This window comes from Odocoileus virginianus, unplaced genomic scaffold (assembly GCF_023699985.2).
Source record: "Odocoileus virginianus isolate 20LAN1187 ecotype Illinois unplaced genomic scaffold, Ovbor_1.2 Unplaced_Scaffold_1, whole genome shotgun sequence".
In the NCBI taxonomy this organism is placed as follows: Eukaryota; Metazoa; Chordata; class Mammalia; order Artiodactyla; family Cervidae; genus Odocoileus; species Odocoileus virginianus.
In genome coordinates, this window is record NW_027224263.1 from 6,621,043 (window position 1) to 6,631,592 (window position 10,550).

General features: G+C 38.1%; 1 pseudogene; it reads right to left on the reverse strand.

Annotated features, from left to right (window-relative positions):
* Positions 1 to 6,317: 6,317 nt before the first annotated feature.
* Positions 6,318 to 6,784, reverse strand: LOC110129119 (mitochondrial import inner membrane translocase subunit Tim8 B pseudogene; annotated as a pseudogene).
* Positions 6,785 to 10,550: the final 3,766 nt, after the last annotated feature.

Genomic DNA, 10,550 nt, shown 5'->3' on the forward strand with positions numbered 1-10,550 from the left:
TTAGGCAACACTAAACAAATATGTGACAGGCTGTCCGTAAAGAAGGCTGAGTACCAAAGAATTGACACTTTCAAACTGTGGTGCTGGAGAAGACACTTGAGAGTCCCTTGGACTGCAAGGAGATCAAACCTGTCAATCCTAAAGGAAATCAATCCTGAATATTCACTGGAAGGACTGATGCTGAAGCTGAAGCTTCAATACTTTGGCCACCTGATGTGAAGAGCTGATTCATTGGAAAAGACCCTGATGCTGGGAAAAATTGAGGGCAGGAGGAGAAGGGGGTGACAGAGGATGAGATGGTTGGATGGCATCACAACTCAATGGACATGAGTTTGAGCAAACTCTGGGAGATAGTGAAAGACAGGGAAGCCTGGTGTGCTGCTGTACATGAGGTCGCAGAGTCAGACACTTAGTGACTGAACAACAATTACCAATTAAAAATGTTTTGGACAAATGCAAACTAGTACAGCCACTATGGAAAACAGTGTGGAGATTTCTTAAAAAACGGGAAATAGAACTGCTATATGACCCAGCAATCCCACTTCTGGGCATACACACTGAGGAAACCAGATCTGAAAGAGACACATGCACCTCAATGTTCATTGCAGCACTGTTTATAATAGCCAGGACATGGAAGCAACCTAGATGTCCATCAGCAGACAAATGGATAAGGAAGCTGTGGTACATATACACCATGGAATATTACTCAGCCATTAAAAAGAATTCATTTGAATCAGTTCTAATGAGATGGATGAAACTGGAGCCCATTATACAGAGTGAAGTAAGCCAGAAAGATAAAGACCATTACAGTATACTAACATATATATATGGAATTTAGAAAGATGGTGATGATAACCCTATATGCAAAACAGAAAAAGAGACACAGATGTACAGAACAGACTTGTGGACTCTGTGGGAGAAGGCGAGGGTGGGATGTTTCAAGAGAACAGCATTGAAACATGTATATTATCTAGGGTGAAACAGATCACCAGCCCAGGTTGGATGCATGAGACAAGTGCTTGGACCTGGTGCACTAGGAAGACCCAGAGGGATCGGGTAGAAAGGGAGGTGGGAGGGGGGATTGGGATGGGGAATACATGTAAATCCATGGCTAATTCATTTCAATGTATGGCAAAAACAACTACAATATTGTAAAGTAATTAGCCTCCAACTAATAAAAATAAATGAAAAAAAAAAAGAAAAAAAATGTTTTGGACAAAAAAAATACTGCTACTCTTTTTGAAGGAGCTGGGTCGAAAGAGGAGGCTAGGGATGAATGCCACATCACTTGGGAGGAATACTATTAGCATCACGCTGCACTTCCCTGGACAGTCCCTCACAGCAAATAACTGTCCAGCCCAGCACTGTATGGCAAAAATGCCATTGTTGCAAAAACTTCATCTAGAGAACTGAAGGAACCTGGTGGAAAGATAAAAGGAGAACTGAAGGAACACAGTTGGAAATAAGTGAGTGTTTTTAGACTAGTAGGAAAAGCTACACAAAATGGTTTAAATCAATACTCAGCATGAAAAGGCAACAGAAACCCTCAGTCATTTCTTAGCATTAACTTTTAAATCATCTCCTTGTTACCATGAATGACCACAAGTTCTAAGGAACTTTGCTGACTTCAAACTTCAGCCTTAAGTTATTACAACAGTTTGCATATTCTTCAGGGACTACCTGTCATTCAGACAAGGAAGAAAAGAATTCAGTGTGTTTACTCCAACAAAGTAACTATCCTAGTCATTTTGCATATGCAATTCCAAGTGATTCTCACAATAATACTGTGAGGTAGATATTATCATGTATTTTTAAATGTGCGGACATTTTAGATAAGTAAAATGGAACTCAGAGGAAATAATTTCCTTTGGGTACAGATATATGATTGAAACTCCTGTCTGTCATGAATAACTCACATTGTAATTGAAAGTAATATTATACATAATGTATAGGGTATGACTATAGTTTGCAATTAATATTTATATGCCCTGCACTTAACACATGCCATTACAATATTCTGTGTGTTAGGTCTTATTATGATTTCCATTTTATATATAAGAAAATTGAAATTCAAAAATGTGAAATTAATTGTATAAGGATGTACAGTAATATGTGATGGTCTGTTAGATTCCAAAGTGCTTTTAACCACTACATTGTTAAATTAATTGATGTATGCATGTGAATGTAATTTATACTTTAGGAAGAAATATGAACACTCTTCAAAATTCAATCTGGAGGCAATTTAAAGAAATTATGTCTTTAGCACTGTAGATAATAAGAAGAGAGAGTAGTTTTCATATTTAATGTTAATATGTTTTAAACTTCTTACCAACAGGAAATATATGAATTCTTGTGGGATTTGTTTGTTCATAATGCAGCTTAAGCTTTTTAGAGATTCTCTAATCTGAAGTTGTGAAATCTCTTGGACTGAAAGCTTTCATTAACACAATTACTTTTATTAGCTAATCAAATAGAGTCATGCAAAACTACTTGGAATAACATATAAGTAATTTCTCTCAACTATCTAACTTTATTCCTCATAATAGAATCATGGAGTAACAGCCTTTCTTTGGAGGTTGTGACTGTCAGTATCTTCTCTAGACTTGAACTGTTTAGAGCAACAGCTTTCAAGTGTGGATTATTTGCATTTGACAGTAATTGTTCATGTTTTAGCAAAATTCTTTTGGGAGCAATAAGAAATTGCTTCTCTGATCTATTGGCAAGTAGAAATTTCCTTCAATTTACTTCCATCAGTACTTTTGAATCTTCAAAATTCTGTGCATAATTCTATGAACAAGAAAAATGTCAAATTTCATTTCAAGCACTCTATTATAGAGTACCAAAAAGATCAGTTTTTGCATTTCTGATGTACCATTGATTTACACAGCATACTGAGCACAGGTGAAAGATTTTTGTAGCTGTTTTAAAATTATTATATACATATTATCTAAAATTTAAACATTATGCATATATTACAGTGATATTTTAAAGATTTTAAAAATATTATATATATAATTCTTTTACTGAGGTCTAATTTACCCACCATAATATTCAGCCACTGTAAATGTTCAATTCAAAAATTTTTAGTAAGCTTACAGAGTTGTTCAATCATTAATACAATCTGTTCTAGAATATTTTTGTCACCTCACTTAGCCATTAATTTTCACTCCCACCTTCAGAAAATCACTGATCTTGTATCCGCTTCTATGGATTTGTTTTTTCTAAACATTTCATACAAATGAAATTATATACTATGTGTTTTTTTATGTTTGAATTATTTCACTAAGTGTAACATTTTCAAGGTTCAACCATGTTGTAGTAAGTTTCAGTACTTTATTTCTTTGTGTTTTTAGTCACTAAGTAGTTGTCCAATCTTTTGCGACCCTATGAACCGTAGCCCACCAAACTCCTCTGTTCATGGGGTTTTCCGGGCAAGAATACTAAAGTGGGTTGCCATTTCCTTCTTCATGGGCTCTTCCAGACCTAGGGATTAAACTTGAGACTCCTGCATTGCAGGCGGATTCTTTATTGCTAAGCCACCAGAGAAGCCCTCCATCTCTTTTCCCTCTATCTCTTTTTCTTTCTCTTCTGTGCTGTGTGGCTTATGGAGTCTTGATGCTACAGTAAGGGGTTGGGCCTGAACCTCCGAGGTGGGAGCCCCGACCAGATGTTGGACCACCAGAGAACTCCCAACCCCGTGGAACATTAATTAGTGAGAACTCTCCCACAGGCCTCCATCTCAACACTGAGCCCTGGCCCCACCCAAAGACTCAGTTCAGTTCAGTTCAGTTCAGTTCAGTCGCTCAGTCGTGTCTGACTCTTTGTGACCCCATGAATCGCAGCACGCCAGGCCTCCCTGTCCATCACCAACTCCCTAACCTATAGACACTCCAAAACACACTACTGGACATTGCACTGCCCTTCAGAGAGACAAGATCCAGCTCCACCCACCAGAACACAGGCACAAATCCTCCCAACCAGGAAACCTTCATAAGGCACTGGTCCAACTCCACAAATAAGAACTATGACCTTCTAGCCTGCAGAAAGGAGGCCTAAAATCAGACTTTATATGAAATGTGGGAATCGTCATTTCCTTTCTGTGAGAATTTTGCATAATGAAAAGGGGCAGTTCTAGTGTTAATATTATAAATGACAATAGATTAGTGTTTACTTTGAATATCAGAATTGATATGCTAACTTTTCATAATCTTAAAAGGGCTCATATTTCATTTGTCAAATAGATATGGTATATGGTTTCAGAAAAGATGCACGAGTGAGGATAAAATGTGACAGCATATAAACAAACATAAACACAATTATTTTAAAAAATGTATTTTTTTCTTCAATTATTAGCAGATTTTTATGCCTCCAGATTTTTTTGACATTTGCACATTAATTAAAAACAAACTTCAACATGACTTTAAAAAAATATATGGATTTTTAATCTAGGATATTAAAAGAGCTGAAATTGACAAAAGAAACCTAAACATATATAAAACTTAAAGAACAATTTACTTAGGGTTAAACAAAATTAAAAATTCAGCTTTCAATTCTACAGACAAATAATTCTTTTTAAAAATTCAATCATTCATAAAATCAAATAAGAATTTTGTTTTGAGGTACTTTGAAATTTAAAAATGAAATCCTGGTATTCATATATAGCACCTAAAATTTATAACTACTTTAGCATTCTCATTTTGGCCTAAACATTTTGTTTTAGCTAAAACATGTAACCAAATATAAGGACAGACAAATCTATTGTATTTGTTGTTATTTTTCCACCCAAGCAGCATCATGTTCAGGCTAAAATTGGTTCATTTAATTTAAAATATGATGTTTGGATAAAATCAACTGCATGTTTACTAAATCAACCATCAAAATTTTAGAGATAGATGAGTTAATTAGTTGAAGAAAAGGACTGATTTCTCACTTTCAATGAGAATAAATGTGTTTACTTTCCAGTAGCTCATTAACAAAGTTGGGAATTCAGAATATCTTCTCATTCAAGGGGAAAAAGCTTCCAATGAAATTTACTTCTTGGCTTTTGTAAATTTAAAAGGATGATATTAGGCAATGAAATTCATTTCATTCCCCACAGCATCATTTTATAAAAATGTATTTTCTGACAGAGAATGAGCAGACTTTCAAAATTTTGTAATTCATGCTGTAGACAGAAATGCTTCAATGAAAAGGCAACTAAACATTTTATGAGATAGACATATGAAGAAAAATGGTGATATCCCTTTTCTCTAATGCTACTCTGGAAATTGTGGCACAGGTTTTTATTATTTTTCTTCTTCTTCTCTGTTTCCTTCTCCTCCTCTTCCTTTTCTTCTTTTTCTTCTGTTGTTTTCACAAGCATTAGCTAAGATAAAACAGCAGTAGGCAAAAGACGTATTTTTATGTTTTATTACAAGATGAAAATTGCTGTATTATTTTATATGAAATATTTTGTACTTTAGTGTAAAGATAGTTAAGAAAATAAGAGATTGAAGCCTGGTCCAAGTGGCAACATAGAAGGCTCTTGAAATTACTTCCTTCACAAAAACACCAAATCTATAGCTACAAACAGAACAATTTCCTCTGAAAGAAATCCAGAAAACAGCTGAGTGACTTCTACATATCAAATGAGAATATACTCACTCTGATATGGGTGAGAAAAACTGAGACACACTCTGCCTATAAACCCTACTCCCAGAATAGCTATGTACAATCAGGAGGGAACTCTTAACTCCCAGCTTCTTCTTGAAGAGCAAGAGGTTTGGATCAAACATCTAGTGCCCCAACTTTTAAGAATTACACATGTGGAATAGATCCCCCAAAATACATTGCTCTGAAAACCAACAGGGCTTGCATACATAATAATCACAGTTCAGTTCAGTTCATTTCAGTCGCTCAGTCGTGTCCGACTCTTTGCGACCCCATGAACCGCAGCACGCCAGGCCTCCCTGTCCATCACCAACTTCCAGAGTTTACCCAAACTCATGTCCATCGAGTTGGTGATGCCATCCAACCATCTCATCCTCTGTCGTCCCCTTCTCCTCCTGCCCTCCATCTTTCCCAGCATCAGGGTCTTTTCAAATGAGTCAGCTCTTTGCATCAGGTGGCCAAAGTATTGGAGTTTCAGCTTCAACATCAGTCCTTCCAATGAACAGTCAGGACTGATCTCCTTTAGGATGGACTGGTTGGATCTCCTTGCAGTCCAAGGGACTCTCAAGGGTCTTCTCCAACACCACAGTTCAAAAGCATCCATTCTTTGGCACTCAGCTTTCTTTCTATTTTATTTTATTTAATTTTTTTTTTTTTGGAGAATTCAACATTTATTGAATATATTGTTGTGATACAAGATGGAGTTTCTGAATTCCCAATAAATAAATTTCACTTTGAACATTTGATCTGTTACTTTTTAGCACCAACAGGCTTGGTAACAGCCTGAAGTTAACCTAACAGAGGGCTGACAACCTTCCCCCACTGGCCCTTCAGTCTGCTTAATAAGTCCTTTGCTGCTTGTGTCATTCTTCCAGGGGATGGCTTACTGCCCTCCTTTCTGTACAATCTGGGCAAACCGACTGGTGATAGCAAGAGTAGTGTCAATGAAGCGGTCCACACAGCTAGACAGACAATTTTCAGTGCGAGAGTCTAAGCGATTCCCTGGCTTCTCCACACATTTATCCCAACATAGCTCCATGAAGTGATGCACCTGTGCAGCGAACTGCGCTTTCTGCTGTTCGGTCACCACCAGGCGTTGCAACTCGGCTTCGTCCACCTCACCCAGCTCTGCCATCTTCTGTGTCCAATTACTGACCTTCCGAAGAGTTGTCAGCTTTCTTTATAGTCCAACTCTCACATCCATACATGACCACTGGAAAAACCATAGCCTTGACTAGACAGACCTTTGTTGGCAAAGTAATGTCTCTGCTTTTTTTTTTTTCATTTATTTTTATTAGTTGGAGGCTAATTACTTTACAATTATTGTAGTGTTTTTTTGCTATACATTGACATGAATCAGCCATGGGTTTACATGTGTTCCCCATCCTGATCCCCCCTCCCACCTCTCTCCCCATCTCATCCCTCTGGGTCATCCCAGTGCACCAGCCCTGAGCACTTGTCTCATGCATCCAACCTGGGCTGGTGATCTGTTTCACACTTGATAATATACATGTTTCAATGCTATTCTCTCAGATCATCCCACCCTTGCCTTCTCCCACAGAGTCCAAAAGTCTGTTCTATACATCTGTGTCTCTTTTTCTGTCCTGCATGTGTCTCTGCTTTTTAATATGCTGTCTAGGTTGGTCATAACTTTCCTTTCAAGGAGTAAGCGTCTTTTAATTTCATGGCTGCAATCACCATCTGCAGTGATTTTGGAGCCCAGAAAAATAAAGTCAGCCACTGTTTCCACAAATGAAGAAACAATTCTTAGTGTGCTCACAAGGATTCCCTGTGACTATTCTTCAAGGTCTTAGCACAGAGGGTTCAAACAGAAACACCATCTCCTAGTCTTGCCTTGAAAAAGGCCTATTTGCATACTTCAAAAGCTGCTGCTTCAGGGTTACGACTGATTGAGACTTCTTAACCCAGGTATCAAAGTTTGTCACAAACTTTGAAAAGGTTACACTTTGTGTCTTTTCCTGTCTCAGTACTGCTCTGTCACCTTGAAGATTTGTGGCATCAGGTAAAACACTCTTGGCATTGATGTTGGCACTACCACGAAGGAGCACCATCAGAAATGGCAGATGTATAGTTTTATGTGACAACCTTGTAAATAAAAATAACAAACATTTGGTGAATGCTTACCGTTTTAGGTTATGCAGGGAGATCAAACCAGTCAATTCTAAAGGAAATCAATCCTGAATATTCACTGGAAGGACTGATGCTGAAGCTCCAATATTTTGGCCACCTGATGCAAAGAGATGACTCATTGGAAAAGAGTTGCAGATTCTGGGAAAGACTGAAGGCAGGAGGAGAAGGGGATGACAGAGGATGAGATGGTTGGATGGCATCACTGACTCAGTGGACATGAGTTTGAGCAAACTGGGAGATAGTGAAGGACAGGGAAGCCTGGCGTGCTGCAGTCCATGGGGTTGCAAAGAGTCAGACACAACTTAGCGACTGAAGAATATATATATATACTCAGATCTGTTAAGAAATAATAAAAACACCTTCCCTAATTAATAGTGGATTACCAAATAATAGCAATACTAAGAAGAAGATGTGCACTTAGTCATTCAGTCATGTCCAACTCTTTGCGACCCCATGGACTATAGCCTACCAGGCTTCTCTGTCCATGGGGATTCTCCAGGCAAGAATACTGGAGTGGGTTGCCATAACCTCCTCCAGGGATTTCCCAACCCAGGGATCGAACCCAGGTCTCCTGCATTGCAGGTGAATTCTTTACCTTCTGAGCCACCAGGGAAGACCACGAGAAGAAGATATTGACTACTAAATATTCAGCAGACATTTTATATGCATTACTTTATCTGATTTTATTTATTTTATTTATCTGATATTACTTTCTCTATCATCCTCATTTCCTTTCTTCCTTCTGTTTCTGTTCCAACAGATTCCCCTCTCCCCTCAGAACATCTTTCCATTGTGTACACAACACAATAAGCATGTTTTACCCTTTGTTCTTAAGCAGATGGCATCTTTCCCCTACTTAGCCCCATTTGCAGCTTTTGAAGTATGCAAATAGGCCTTTTTCAAGGCAAGACTAGGAGATGGTGTTTCTGTTTGCACCCTCTGTGCTAAGACCTTGAAGAATAGTCACAGGGAATCCTTGTGAGCACATTAAGAACAGTTTCTTCATTTGTTCCAGGCATAGAGAGGTTAAATTACTTGCTCTTTTATACAGTTAGGGAATAGTCAGGCTCATTTGACCCCAGGAATTAGGTTTCAGAGGTGTATACCCAATTATACTCCTGACTCTAAACTGCAGTAAATGGACATGTCAATCGATGGAAATTAGAGTAAATAGGATTGGGAAAGGTGTGGTCACTTAAAGCAGTCAGACTCATTTTAAATTTCCCGTGAGAAAAATTTTGTGGATTTTCAGAAGTAATTGGAGGATATATATTTTGAAGAAGAGTAGTTCCCTGCTTGACACATGCTTTATAATTTGTATACATGTAAAGTGAAGTCGCTCAGTCATGTCCGACTCTTTGCCACCCCATGGACTGTAGCCTACCAGGCTCCTCCGTCCATGGGATTTTCCAGGCAAGAACACTGGAATGGGTTGCCATTTCCTTCTCTAGATCTTCCCGACCCAGGGATTGAACCCAGGTCTCCAGCATTGTAGACAGGTGCTTTACCGTCTGAGCCAGAGAATCTCATCTCCATCTATAGGTTGTGGAGACCTGGGTTGGTTTGTATCAAAATGAATGGGTTTGGATAAGATGATTCCTAAATTTCCTATGTGAGCTAATTATTATTCTCCAATTCTCTGAACACTTAACCTGGCACCATAGACCTTTGGATGCAGTTGTTATCTTACTGTCTGATTGATGCAAATGAAAGAACAGATGATGTCCTGAAAACCAGATTCATCTTAGTTTCTAAAGTGATTTTCCTCCCAGTCTTATTGAGATATAATTGCTCTACAGAACCATGTAAATTTAAGGTGGACAGCACAATGATTTGACTTATATTTGCTGTGAAAAAATTTAGCTAACATTAGTTATTTCATATAGATACAGAAAAAAGAAAGTTTTTTTTTTTTTTCTTCTGACAAGAGCTCTTAGGATCTACTCTCCTAACAACTTTCTTTCTTTCTTTTCTTTTTTTTTGACTTATCCAAAATCACTTTCTCTTTTTTCATTTTTTAAAAAAATATTTATTTTAATTGGAGGCTAATTACTTTACAATATTGTAGTGGTTTTTGCCATACATTGACATGAAACAGCCATGGACCTACATGTATTCTCCATCCTGAAACCCCTCCCATCTCCCTCCCCGTCCCATCCCTCTGGATCATCCCAGTGCACCAGCCCTGAGCACCCTGTCTCATGCATCAAACCTGGACTGGCAATCTGTTTCACATATGATAATATACATGTTTCAATGCTATTCTCTCAGATCATCCCACCCTCGCCTTCTCCCACAGAGTCCAAAAGACTGTTCTATACATCTGTGTCTCTTTTGCTGTCTTGCATATAGGGTTATCGTTACCATCTTTCTAAATTCCATACATATGCATTAATATACTGTATTGGTGTTTTTCTTTCTGGCTTACTTCACTCTGTGTAATAGGCTCCAGTTTCATCCACCTCATTAGAACTGATTCAAATGTATTCTTTTTAATGGCTGAGTAATATTCCATGGTGTATATGTACCACAGCTTTCTTATCCATTCATCTGCTAATGGACATCTAGGTTGCTTCCATGTCCTGGCTATTATAAACAGTGCTGCAATGAACATTGGGGTACACGTGTCTCTTTCAATTCTGGTTTCTTTGGTGTGTATGCCCAGCAGTGAGATCGCTGGGTCGTATGGCAGTTCTATTTCCAGTTTTTTAAGGAATCTCCACACTGTTCTCCATAGTGGCTGTACTAGT